The 14,130-nt window shown below is 40.1% G+C and overlaps 1 protein-coding gene across 1 annotated transcript in view; it reads right to left on the bottom strand.

Moving 5' to 3' along the window:
• Positions 1–14,130, bottom strand: part of LOC126870003 (complexin) — a 325,327-nt gene that overhangs the window by 287,043 nt on the left and 24,154 nt on the right. The window lies entirely within an intron of this gene.

Below are 14,130 nucleotides of genomic sequence, written 5' to 3'. Positions count from 1 at the left end.
AACTTCATAATGATTTGTCAGGTTTACCTACATTTCTCCAAATATCCTCGCACTTATGAACGGGCATGTACATTCCGACCTAGAAAGAATTATAGGTTTTCCTATACAAGTCTACAGTGCAATTTGCAGTAAAGCTACCTTACGATATTCCTCTCTAGAACAAGAAGTCTCGCGGCGGAGTTTCTTCTCTTTCAATTTGCCGGAGAAAAATGGGCTCTAGACGGGAGGAACTCAATGAAACGATAAACCGAGTCGAACGCGCGGAATATCTAGAAGAAACAGCGTGAAAACTCACCGACGGAATTCGTAATTTTAATTAAAGTGCTTCGAGCACCGGAGATCAAGATACGTTCTATCGGCAGAAGGGGATGCACCCACTCGAAAACTACTTTTTCATTTAAATGCAAAGTCGCCTCGTAATGAGAATTCTCTGTGCACAGGGGACATGAACATCTTCGTTCGGCCTACCAGCAAACAGAGGATAAGATTCCAGAGGAAAGTTCCAACGTTCCACCTAAGGAATCCCAAGTGGAGCTCAGACGAATAAAGAACGCGCCACGCCGCCTTCGTGGCGAACATGTGCAGATAGAAGTGATAGCCAGTATATTTTACGAACGGGATGCAGATCCAACCTGTTCGTCCCGGTCGCTTTAATTAAACTTTTTAGGGACTTCCTTGAAATTATATTAACGAATAGAACAAGTTGCTCCGCTGGAAATACGTGTCAATGAAAATGTATGATAATTTTGATATTATTGTTTCTAGGTTGATATTTTGAGTTCGTGAAATATCGCGTAGAATACCGATAAATCAGACCAGTAGCGATATTCGCTTCATTTTAGTAAGTACAAGTTATTATAGTATCGCAAAGATATCGTATTATAGAAATAGATGTCGAAGCTAATCGATATTTGGGATGAAGAGAATCGATGTAACGCTTAAACGCGCCAGTTTTGTCGGCGCACTTATGATTAATAAACTTATTCTTCTATCTTCCTCTCTTTAATAAATCTGAAACATTTTTTCCAAGTGAATTGGAAATTGATTTGGAAACGATTTTTCTAATCCCCCCCCTTCCGCGGATAAAACAGAGTATACATTGTGAATTATAAATTTGTCCAATCGCAACGAAGAGCGTAACTGACCAATATTCGCAACGTTTAGAAGTAGAAAATACGCAACAATAGCCACATTCTGTGGAGTTGAAGCAAATCTGCAGAATTTTTCAAACTGCCGAATGTTTCTTTACTGGAGATTTTATCGCCGAGTTTAATTCCATTGAGTTTCCAATTTGTTTCGAAGTACAGAATGGAACGGTGCGTTTTAAAACGGAATGTAGAAAATTCGTATAAAGCTCAGCCAATATTGACTTTTGTATTGATTTAATTATTACCAAAATCGGGCACAAAGTATGCCAAAATGAATTAAAGCATTTCGTAAAAGCCAAAGGATTGTGAACTAAATACAGCGCAACTCCATTTATCTGAACCTATTGGGAAATAAACAGGATTTCACATTCAGATAGATTGGATTTACAGAATTTCATTTAATAGAGCGCTAACTACAATTTCGTTCCAATAAATGCTGCTTTTCTATAAACTGTAACTATATCTGCGAACTTTTTCCTAAATCAACGTATCATAATCAACGTATCGATCGTTGACCCATTCTCGTCACCCTAGAAACTCGAGAAACACCCTACATTCTGCACCCTACATCCGAGTTATTGCGCAACAACGCGGGAATCGCATAATAACGGGATAATACCGTGGGGACGCAAGTGTCGTGGACATTCTAATGGCGCCATTTCTCAAGCAGGAGAAAAACACGAAAGGGACAGCCTGTGTCTTCATGGTCGTCGATAAAACGTTGGGCAAGTATAAGCGGGTCTAAGCGAGTCTAAGCGTTTGTCGACGCGCGAACCCGGAACACGGTCTGTCGGCTGAAAAACTTTCTGAAATATTGACGGCCCTTTCTGAAAGACTTCCAGTGTCAGACGCCCAGATTTAGGCTCTATCTTTCTCTGTTCGCCCCTGGTAACGGCTAGCCGTATCCTCTTATTTCGCCCCTTGTCACACGAGAAACAGTAACACGAAGGCTTAAGTCCATCCACTTCTTTCTTTTCTTCTGACCTTATTTTTTTTCTCCTTTATCGCTTCTCGTTCTCCCTACCTCGTTTCTTGCGCCTCCATATTGTCCGCAGACTACCGGCAACTACGAGGAAATGCGCGCGTATTACGCAGGGAGACAATTCCGTTTAAAAAATTACGAACTGACCGACGAGTTGATTCACCTTCGCTGGTTAACGGCTTTACCTTACCGCCGTGTTTTTTTTAATTCTTTATGTTTCAATCTTGTTTTAGCTTCAGCCGGGAAAAAGGTTTTCAACCCCGCAGCGGCCCTTCAACTTTTATATCGCGATCCTGCTCTTATTTATGCAAACGAGATGAATTTTAACGTATCTGCGAAACGTCCGATGTAAAATGAATTACGCGTATCAATAGCGATTCTTTCATATTTTACGCGACTCGAGATACTTTTCTTACTTCTCTTACTCTTTCAACCATTTTTCAATATTAAAGAAAGTACAGTATAAGCCACAACTTATGGAACGCAACTTATGGTAACAGGATTAATGTTTCAAGGAAATCTTTAGCGTACAATTTAAACGAGAAGCGAAGGATATATACAAGAATTCTCCGTATTTTCCTACAATTTCTAGAAAATTTCTAGAGATTGTCGAACGATAAAGGAATACGATTCGGCGGAGAATATCCCAAAGAACAGATCAAGCGTTAAATATAAATATATTATCACATGCTCAGGCATCGTAGCCATTAAACATTCAAAACGTCGATTCGGTCGACTGGTTACGATCGCAAAGATTCATATAATCGATTTTCCCGGCGATTCTGCATTATTAAATCCCTTCGATCAGATCGGATGTTTAATGCATGATGGCCTTCGTTTGTTGGCCGTATCAAAGTCGATTCGTCGGACAGAGCAGCAGCCAAAGCGTTCTCCTTTTCCCTTGAAATTCGCTATGGAACTGGGCCGATCGTTCTCTAATTAGCGAAGGCAGATTTCGTGCTTCTAACCTGTCCAGGCTGCATATCTGATATCTGCATACACGATACTTCGTCCACTTTCTTTGTTGCTGTGTATTGCGCCATTCAGTGACCCAAATGCGAGTTAATTTAAAAGTGCCGTCCTCGAGAACCCGTTACCAACTTCTGCGTTATACATTTTGGCGAAGTAGGAGGAAGTTTCGTGTTCGCGAAAGGAGAAAGATTACTACGGGTAGAAACTCACAAGAAACCTGGAGTTTACAGGACTCGAGCATTAATCCCTTAACAGCTCGGCAAATTTGACAAAACTCGTTCAAAAAATTCCTACCCGTTTCTCTTGATAAATTAGTTGGACGTCTCGTTCTGCTATAGAAGGAAAAACTAAAAGTAAAACCAGAAGCTAAGTGTAATGTCCTTAAATCTAACAAATTGTTCCATTTATTTGCTACTTATCATATGCCATCGAGTGACATCAACATAAAAGAACCAAAAAAAAAAAATTAATTTCTCATATTTTCTCGTGCGTTCCTCGATAACGATCTAAGAAACATTGTCAGGAATTTAATATGAGAAGCACTTAGGTTTATTGAAAGATTAGAAACGGAATATTTTAATTCATTTTACTAAGTCCATACGATCCAGGATAAAGAGATATATCAACGGTAGTATGCTTTAATTTATGTCCTAGTTTCTACTCGGTAGTATAATAGTGGGAATCTTTTGTACAACATAGAAAATTACAGAAATAAAGGAAAACAGAACAAAGATCGCGCCGAGAGGGAAGAATTCCATTCGAACAGACTATCTCGAAAGCAGATCACGTTTAGAGAAGTCAATAAGCGTCATGGATTGTTGTAACCTACTTTGTTCGATTGTCATCGATAATAGAGTACGGGTTCGGTATTCTACCCTAAACACATTGATAGTGTTTGCTGTGTACTGTCGCTCGACGAAATACTACCAGGTGTAATTTCCATCAGCATCTACCTCCGGAACAAATTTACAGAGCTCCGCGGTAATATTGTAATCGTAGGAAACAAACATACGCGAATGCCGTACTATGATAAAATAGCGGAAAATCCTCTTATTCTCAAAAATCAGGCAAATGGATAACGACTTTCACGTATGTGGTACACACGTTGTTCACGATAGCGTCGTGTTTACCGTATTTATTTTCCTCTGTTAAACAAATTCTCCGTTTAAATCGGTAGCATGCAGTTTATTAACGCGCTGTATTTTACGCCGCGGTAAAATATCAACGAGAAAGTCCCGGGTGTAACGTCGGAACAGATAAACTCGTTCATATGCATGCCAATTATTAGCGAAACAAATTAAACAACTTGAATGTCCGTAGCAGCCGTTGTGAACCGCCGATCTAACTAACATCGACAACCAGTTTGTTTTTTGCCGATAAAAAGTTGATAAAGTTGATAAATTAAAACGCCGATGAAAGAATCGAAAGCTCGTTTCAAAAAAAAAAAAAAAAAAAAAAAAAAAAAGGAAGAGATGTATAATGGAACACGTGAAGTATCCAAAGTGGCAAAAAGCAGTCGATATTTTAGTATTAGCGGGCTGGTCGAGTTGACTCTGTTCGTCAAAGAATGAATAAATGAATAAATAAATAAATAAATAGCCTGATGGAGGGCCAGCCTTAGTTATTGAAGTTGGACAGCCGCGAAGAGCAACGGAATTTCCCTCAGCCATTATGAAATATGTTTCGACCGTCACGGGTGGTGCTCCAGGGATACAAACAAGCTTTTCATCAAACGTTACGAGGCAAAGCCTCTAGAATTTTCCACTAACACGAGCTTGTTAGTTCAACTCCTCGCACAAAAGGTGTCCCGCCAAGACTTCAGCTTCTATTTCATCGTTCGCAGTGAACGTGTCTATGATCTTTTATTCTCGCTTTCAACAGAATCGGAGCGAGGATGGCGACCACATGTCGTTATCTACACTTCCGTTCACGGCAGGACATCTGCTGGTTTCGTACGAGACACGACCAATCAATTTTAAATATCAATAAAACGATTAATTAATTAATCAGAGTTCTATATTCACGCAAGGTTACGATCCAATGTACGTAAATTAAAATGGTTGCGTGTCGATCCTATCCTAGTGAAAAGATCGAAGGTGAATCTACTCAAAATCTGAGTGTGTACTATTAAATCACCTATGGCATGCGTGGAACCAGATAACAAGATGCACGGTAACAATACGAATGTCGAAATTGATGAAAACGGTGATCGAAAGACACGACATATATATATATATATATATATATATATATATATATATATATATATATATATATATATATATATATATATTGTAGTACGAAGAGAAGAAGAGAATTAATTGTGTTATATCAGATTGATGAGATTATTGTGAATTAATCAATCGACTGTGATATCGAATACGCGGTAACCTTTCTAGTCTAACGTCTGCATAATTTTAACTAATTTTTGCGCCTTTACTTGCGTTAACATGAGTGTCGTGATATTTACGAGAAGAAGCGTATGACAGGTCCGGGAACCTTGAGGCGGAGAGCCTTCACAGGAAGATGAGATGTCCTGTACGGCAAACTTTCAGTTTGCAACTCTCACTGTTTCTCCTCTTCGATTCTTTGAATGCGTATTTTGTTCTATAAATTCTAGGCTGTCGACGAAATAATTTCGACGGAACGAATTGTCGAATCGTGAGTTCACAAAATCGAATAAGCCTGTGACTGTGTTCGTTAAACGAGGGAAGAAACGGCTGGAAGGAACACGGGTCGAAATGAGCTCGACGCTGGTTGGCGCGAAGAAGGTTCAGCTTTTATTTCACCCGACATCCTGGTTACCAATCCGTTCGCTTTCGAACATAATTTCCAGTCAGGACGTGACCGGTTTACAACTTCGTGTCGCGCCTCTCTACCTCGCCGAAGATAGCGAAGAAAGGAAGATAAGGTAGAAAAGGGAGCAGCTGCATTCGATCGTTCTTCGCTAACGCGCGGGATCAACTAAGACTGTTTGTCGACGTTTTGCCGTAACGGTGGCCACGATACGTGCTGCGATATTGTCGAAGGAACTGCGAAAAATAAAAGCACCTGTAAAACACCGCAACGATATCCGATGCATAAACACGACAGGAAGAAAGAAATAATGCAGTGGATAGATGGTGTCGGTATTATAAATCTCGCGGTAATGATATTCAAAGCGTTGAACAAAAATTCTTACGCAGAATAGCTCACTAAAGTACAAGTAATAATTGCAAAAGTGTTATATGGTACGTTATGCGAGATATCTTGAAACTCCATTGGCATTGTAATGAAACTCGATGATCGTGATTATATGGTTAAAATTTTGAACGAATTCGAAGATCTACGTAGAAGCTACGAGACATTCGTTGCAGGTATATATTTCACAGGCTGTTTGCGCGGTGAATTTTTAGTAAGCTGGCTATAACATTGGCTCTTTATCGTTTATTTTTATTTTTATGAAACTCTTTCAGCGGTAGAAAATTGAATATCCTGAAGAGATATAAGATCAAGAAATAGATTACTGGAAAAAACGAAAAGTCTCGCGACAGAGATCTTGCGAAAGTATTTTATGCCCTTGTGTTATTATGCGGCATAAAAGTGATCAAGTGAAATGGTGGATATTCAACATTGTTTTTAAAACATTTCTTAAAATCCGCTTTGAACTTATCACGCAACCAAACATAACAATGCGTTTCTTTCACCTGAATACTACCTTGCAGGTAATCTGAGAAACTTTATCCCATAAACAGATGCATAAAGAAATAATTAAAAATGAAGAGGGGAAAAAGCTGATTCTGTAATAAATGGCCGGTTAAAGGAAGGGTCAGTGGACGCGTGGAGAGATATCCTTTCTACAAAGTTTTTTTCGCGGCGTGTAGTTTACGAGACGGAGAAAAAGGAAATTGCTCTGGGAAACCGTGGAAATTATTTATCATTGCCCTACAGCGTTTTCCTCATCTACTTGAACACGGAGAAAGGGAAAGATAAATAAAAAGAAGGTGGATGGGAGGATGAGTCGATTTAAAATGCGAGAATAAATACGCGACTCAAAGAAAATCAGAAAGAAGCGCAATGAAAACGTGCCGGCGGCGAGCACAGATTCCAGACCAAGCGTATTTATTCCCACGAGAAAGTACAAACATGGGTGACCGTCAGGAGTATAATAAAAATATAAAATATCGCCGTGAGTCGAATGATTTTTCATGTAAAGCTTTTGCGGCCAAGCTTGAAAGATTAATTCGGTGAAATCGGATTTCTTTAAAAATTGGTTCCACTGCGCGTAAATTTCAATGAAAAGTCGCGATAAAATAGGGCTGCAGGAAAGGGCAGATTGTTCAGTTTCCGCTTCGTATTCGATCCAATGCGTAAAGCCACGTCCTGCTAATCCCGCGTTAATTTGAATTCTAAACGGACATTGATGTTTCTTACGGAAAATTAGGAACCCGAATACGCATTAGAAAATCGTGAAAACCTTTAGAACTTGTTACATTATTTCATCTGAAACTTTAATTCAGCCCTGGAGTTTATTTAAACCCCGGAGTTATTACGTTATTATGTTTTTATCCTATTAACTAAACTTCTTTAAATTTCACGTCTGATTCATAAAGAACTTTGCAAAATGAATTTTAAATTACCGTGGCAGCCGACACGTACAATTTCTCTTGTAACTTTCGCAGATAACTTTCACGAACGTCGTGCTACATAAATACAAAATCACCGATTATCACATATTACACGAAACCAGCATCCATCCCAACGCTCATGATCACGAGTATATCCGATATATATATCCAAGCTGAACATCCACTGGAACGTTAGAACGAAAACGGCAACGAGCGAGAAGCAAATTTACGTCGTAAAAAATTCATTTCCCCGGCAGGATAACGTAAAGTGTTTACCCGTGTAAGTAATAGAATATGCCTTGAAGAGAAGGAAACAGAATTTAAGCGGCGCAGTTGGAAAGCCGCGTAACGAGACATTAACGAACGAAATGGATGGGCCGGGCAAAGAAATGCAAGACACTGGCCCGATCTTTCAAACGTTCCGGAGGTCCGTGAAAACGGCACAGCACGATACACCAATGAAGGAACAAATTAAACTTCGCATAGCAACTTTAGTTGGCTGGAAATCCAGGCTTCAGTACCGCGCCTACATTCTTCGACGGCAACAAACGAATTCCAGCGCCTTGTTTTCGACGGAATTCCGTGCTCGCAATGACGCGATGTTGGATGCTTGGCCTCTCACAAAGCGGCGTACACACGATTCCCCGTTAGTTGCAAACCGCCACGTTTCACCCTACGCGGCCTATCGCATTGTGCGAGGTATACACACGAGATATAGCAAGGCTCAATGCGCTACAACGCTGGCCCATCCGATAATGGCTGTGCTTTGCATGCTGGCCGTTTTGCCAATGACACACGATACGATTCACGAATCGACGTAATTAAAGCCGCGCCAGGAAACCAGCGAGAGAAATTCGTGGGCTGACAGGGGTGAGTCCGGTTTTCGTTGTGTGCAGTCGAGCAAAGTGCGCGCATACTGTTTTCGATTTCGTCTCCGTTCGCGCGAAATCCGAACAAAGGCTCCGGTGATAAAAGCGCAAATTCGTTTCCAGTGGACGCGCGCCGCTCGAGCCACGTTATGACTATGTATCGTCATACCTTACTCGGATATTGCCATTCGCGAATTTCAGTAAATTCCTGGCGTGTATGATCGTCGTAAATCGATTTTTCTTGATTATTGGTACGGAAATGTACCTCGTTCGCGAGAATTCAGTTCATATAAACGCGTTCCGCTCCTTGGTTCGTATAAAGCAACCGACAATGATCGGTTTAAATTGCCCAGCAAAGGATTAATCCAGCGTAATCTTGCATTCGTGCAAGATAACGATGCAAGAATTTTGTAGAATTGTTTGTACGAATTACAGAGGGAACATAATCTGTCGAGAATCGTGCTCGTAAATTTTGCAAAATAATCGTCTATCAATCGATCACGAAGAAGTTAGCGTTCCAGATAGACCAATACCAAACAATTGCACGCAAAATTATATCGCTTGAAAAAGAAAAGATTAAAACTTTTGCATACACCTGTATACGCATACATATTATTATGCATTATTATTATCTACGGTATGTTCTAAATACTTACAAGCGGTCGTGTACAGTATTAAAGCGCCGAGGATCTAGCGAACCGAGTTGCGTATTTCACGAATGGAAGCATGAAAAATATCACCGTGCTTAGCGAACTGTTTAAATTTCCATCGATTCAGGAAAAGTTAGGGATTTATTTTCCGCCGGCGGGAGAAACGTAAGAGTATTAACAAATTCGTAGGGAAGACTGAACGATGACAAAGCACCAAGTTGGGCTAAAGTGCTATCGATAAAAACTCGCTTGGAAACTTGCTTTTGGCATTATAAGCGAATCAGAAGCAGCAGAGAGGATACTATAAGTTACGAAAGTTGCTGAAACCAGCGAGGCTACGGAAACTGGTCGACTCACGGGCAACTCGCTATCAAATCGTAGTTATTCGCTAAACGAAGGACAAGAGAGCGAACAGACGGAGAATTAAAGAAGATTAATCGATGATCCGTCGAGTCTGCAAGAATTTACGCGATGCAATGACTCGAAGAAGTATTTGATCACTTGTTGCAGAAGATTTTTATAGATATGTTACGTGGGTTACGCGAAACTTCTTAGAATTTCGTTGGTATTGATAAAATTGATTATAATGAGAGACAACTATCGTGATTATACTTATAGAATTTGAAACTACACTGGAAACCTATAGAAACATATGTAGACATTTACCACCACTATATACTTGTTAAAAAATTAGCGTATAACATAGATATTGATAGGATGGATGATTATTTAAATAATTTTGTAACTGTTACGAAATGTACATCTGTAAATGTATTCGTTCCAAACTTTAGCATTACGACCGTGACAGCCGTATCACGTCGTACGTCGTACAGAATCTTCTGCGTGACAGGCATTATGTATTCAAAAATTGAGATCATAAACGAATACGATAAATGCAAAGACGTTGAGTAATACGTTCGTGTTCTAACCGTAAATTGCTGTCCACGTTTTACATCAAAAACTACATCGAACTATATTAAATATTATTGAGAGGCTACGATGAAATTATACCAAAGTCATGCATCGATTGTTGGAAAAACGAACAAGAGAATCACGCTGCGGCATAAAAATACTCTGTGATATTAAACGATATGTCCGTGAGAAGGATGAAAATATGCTGGCAGGTGACACCGCGGCAAAGGGATTCTTTGAGCGCCGTAAAAATTAATTAAAACCCGTTGGCTTGTAAACCGAAAAGCTTGTCATCCAAGAGAAACCGAAGAGGCGAGGAGACGAAGCGGAAGGACGCGCGTTGAGACGACTCGTAACAAGGCTCCTCGACTCGGAACAGCACCGACAATGCCGACGAGCGTCTGAAGAGGATGAGCAAGCATCTCGTGAGTGGCCCTGTAAGAATGTCCTTTAGAAACAAATAGAAAAATGTCCGAGGATTCGTTGAATTATTGGCATATTGATCCTTGCATCGCGAGCTTCGGTTACGAATGGAGAGAAAGAAAAGAAAAAAAGAAAACAAACAATCCAGCTCTGTTCTAGAGACTCGCTGTGTGAGATAAAATACGTAACGTCAGCTGACGTGAACGAAATAGTTCGGACACCTCTACGAACACGTCTTCCCCATGACATGCTACAATTTCTAGATATTATGGTTTATCGATGTTCACAGGCACGCAGCACGTAGTTTTCACGGTAATTTGAAAATGCATCTTCCAACATCGGGATGAAAGTAACTGAAAAACCATTCGCCGTGTATCAATCCACGAATCGTTAATTAAATTGAAATCGGAGATAGTGTAGCGACAGTCCTTTGACGGAGTATTTTCCGCAAAAATGTATCAGCAACATGCTGGATTCAAGGAAGAAAAATTTCAATCTCTGGCTATATCCTGAGAAAGTAGAAGCTGTTCGTTAAACGACTGCGTATCGAGTGGAAATGGATTTAAAACACGTTGCTTGTATCGATCGAACGCGATGATAATAAGTTTGTAAATTTCAGGATTTTTTTATTCCTACAGTTCTATCTATCCCTATGCATTGCATGAACATAGACGAACAGACCGTTGATTCTTCCGAGGATAGCAACCAGAGAAGACCAACCGGATATATTGGGAAAATCCACAAAAACAGTTTCCACCGGTGGACCATCCGGGAAACGGAGTTGCGGTTACCCATCTCACAGATTACATCCCAGATCTCGCTCGGGCGGAAATTTTTAAAAAATCATACCATCTCCAAGGTTTGCCATGCAAACGAGCGAATTCGCCCATAGGAGATTGGACGGACTGTTGCAACATCCGTAAGAACTATTCCGTTCACCGATTCGTCGAAAGAAATTTCAATGAGAAGGGTATCCCGCATTTCTGCAAGATAGCTACAACGGTATGAACATTTTTTAACGAGCAGGATTCGCGTTTAAATTGGATCACAATGTTGCTTCATCGAACGCCAATTGCGTAATAACGTAGATTTCGCTACAGAATGTAATCGGACTACCGTTAATTGAAATTCTTTCTGGCTCCCGATTACGTTCCACAAGAGGATCTTACGGATTTTGCGAATTGTGAATCGCTCTCGTGGATGGAAAGGACTATATTCGCGATCGTACACGATAATGAGGCAAATGGTTTGAGAAATTTACGTTACCAGCTATCAGATACGATAGCAATTGATTAATGGAAATGAGAATAGCACTTTCGAACGTCGGATATTGTAACTTGATCTTGGTCCTAGTTCTATATTTCGTGTATAATATAATGTATTACATTAATTTTCCTATATTATAGAACATAATGTAACATAATGCAAAAGTATGTAATATATATCGTACATAAGATATGGCCTGTGGTTATATTTGTTAGAATATATGTATATATAATAAATATCTATGAACCTACGTTACAATTTAATATATTTAACCATTATTCATTTCCAAACCGTTCACTTTATTTAGCACAGCGATAATTATAATAAATTTGGCATTGAACTACGTGTTACAGTTCGTGGTTAGTCTTCAGCGATCTTGTAAGGGTTTTAGACCACACTCCAAACGAACATGTTTTGCTTCTATGGACGAACAGGAAGTTACTTGATTACGTCAAAATTTTCGTTACCTTGTCGATCTTGTCAAACTATCTTATCTATCCCTTTAACGATGAACGTATTGGGCTTCCAACTTTAACGCGGTCAGTCTCCCTTACAAGAATATCAAGAAGGACGCGTCTCAATTATTAAGAGAATGCTAAAAACAAATTTCTGAATAAAGACGTCTGAATAAAGCTCAGACGTGTAAATAAAATTCGCTTGTGACAGAAGATTAAGGGTAAACACTAGGAACGAAACGCGCATGATATGATTGAGAAAGAAGAAGTGGAGCCACATTCCGACACAGCGGACGAAACAATCCCGCGGAGGTGAAAAACGGTACGAGAATTTCATCAAATTGCTCGCAGCTGCTTCGCCATTCAGGCTAATCCGATTCATTTCACCTTTCAGAAGTTTCAGTTGATACCACGCGTAATTCTGTTAAGAAGTTGGCCATGTTGGCGTTAGCACAAAAGCTCAACGGGCCGCGCGTATTTACGGTCAGGTTCTCCCGGTAATTAATCCCAATTTCCTGGCCACGAGATGCCGTTCCGACTGTTAGCCTGCCCCGCCACATATTTACAAGCGTTGACGCCGCGTCCGCGTCTGCCTCGATGTTGTTACACGACATTAACGATGATACTGAATGCGCTTGTGAAAAAGATGCCCGCCATGCAGAGGCATACATTAACGTGGCGCGCGCGCGCGGCCATCGTAAAAGCATCTACGCAAAACCGTAACCGTGTTTCCCTTCCGAGCCAGCCCTTTTTGTCGGTGAAAATGCAAATTACGGAGTGGATGCGGTCTCGAAGCTACATACTCCCGCTTAAGCGCAAAAAAGCGACCACGAGCGTGCCACGTTACTATACGATAAAATCGTTAAATCGATGGTGTAGTATCGTTAAAAATTCAGTCATCATCGATCGCGATTCCTCTGGACTTTCCAGCTTGGATACCCAATTTATGAATTCTGATCCCTAAACGTTGACTGCCACTATACAATACGATATTGTACGACATTTTACTGTAAATACACTGCACTGTAACGTTTAATTTGTAGGAAACATTATGTTACCTGAATATTTTGCAAATTATTATTATTGTATTTTGTTAAATATTGTACCCGATTGTGTTTGCACACTTTTCTCTAACGATGTTACCTACCTAAATCATTCACGTTGTACAAGGTTTTCTGATCTATGAATCTATCGTATCTCAGTCATCCCACAAAATTTAGTATAGTGAGTGTCCAATGATCGCGATGCTAGTTAACATGCTGAAGAGATTGCGAAGTATTTTACGGGCTGTCATTTTTAGTCCAAGATTTTTTCATCTGAAACTAGATATGTCCACTATCTTTCCAGGAGGATGATTAATGAGACTGATTTTTAATCGCAACAACAAGAATATTAAATAGAATAAATTACGGAACAATATATCATACATATGACGTGAAAAGGCGTTCACCGGTTATTCGGCTGTCATAAGAGAGAGTTGCGACTGAAGAATATTGAGAAACACTGTTCTACATTGCTACATCTGTTCCATCAGGTAGCATCAGATAAATTGAGTTACGTCTCTACCAATCGCTCCTCGAATTCTGAAATAGATTTCCCGGAACGGCATCCGGAACAGTCCCAAAATTTGTAATACATGCGCGTACAAGCATTCTACGAAATAAGGGTCTCGTTTATTCAAGGCGAGAAGGGCCAGGGTTTCGCGAAATGTCTTCAGCCATCTGCTATCCGTTACATAAGTTCAGAGATCGCTGGATACGTATTCCAGATGGAGGATCAAACCTCCTGATTTCGTGTTTCGTATTATTCTCACGTTTTGAAGAATAGGATATTCGTGGTTCTCGAG

This window comes from Bombus huntii, chromosome 10 (assembly GCF_024542735.1).
Source record: "Bombus huntii isolate Logan2020A chromosome 10, iyBomHunt1.1, whole genome shotgun sequence".
Classification (NCBI taxonomy): domain Eukaryota; kingdom Metazoa; phylum Arthropoda; class Insecta; order Hymenoptera; family Apidae; genus Bombus; species Bombus huntii.
This window is presented reverse-complemented; position numbering and strand designations above follow the sequence as displayed.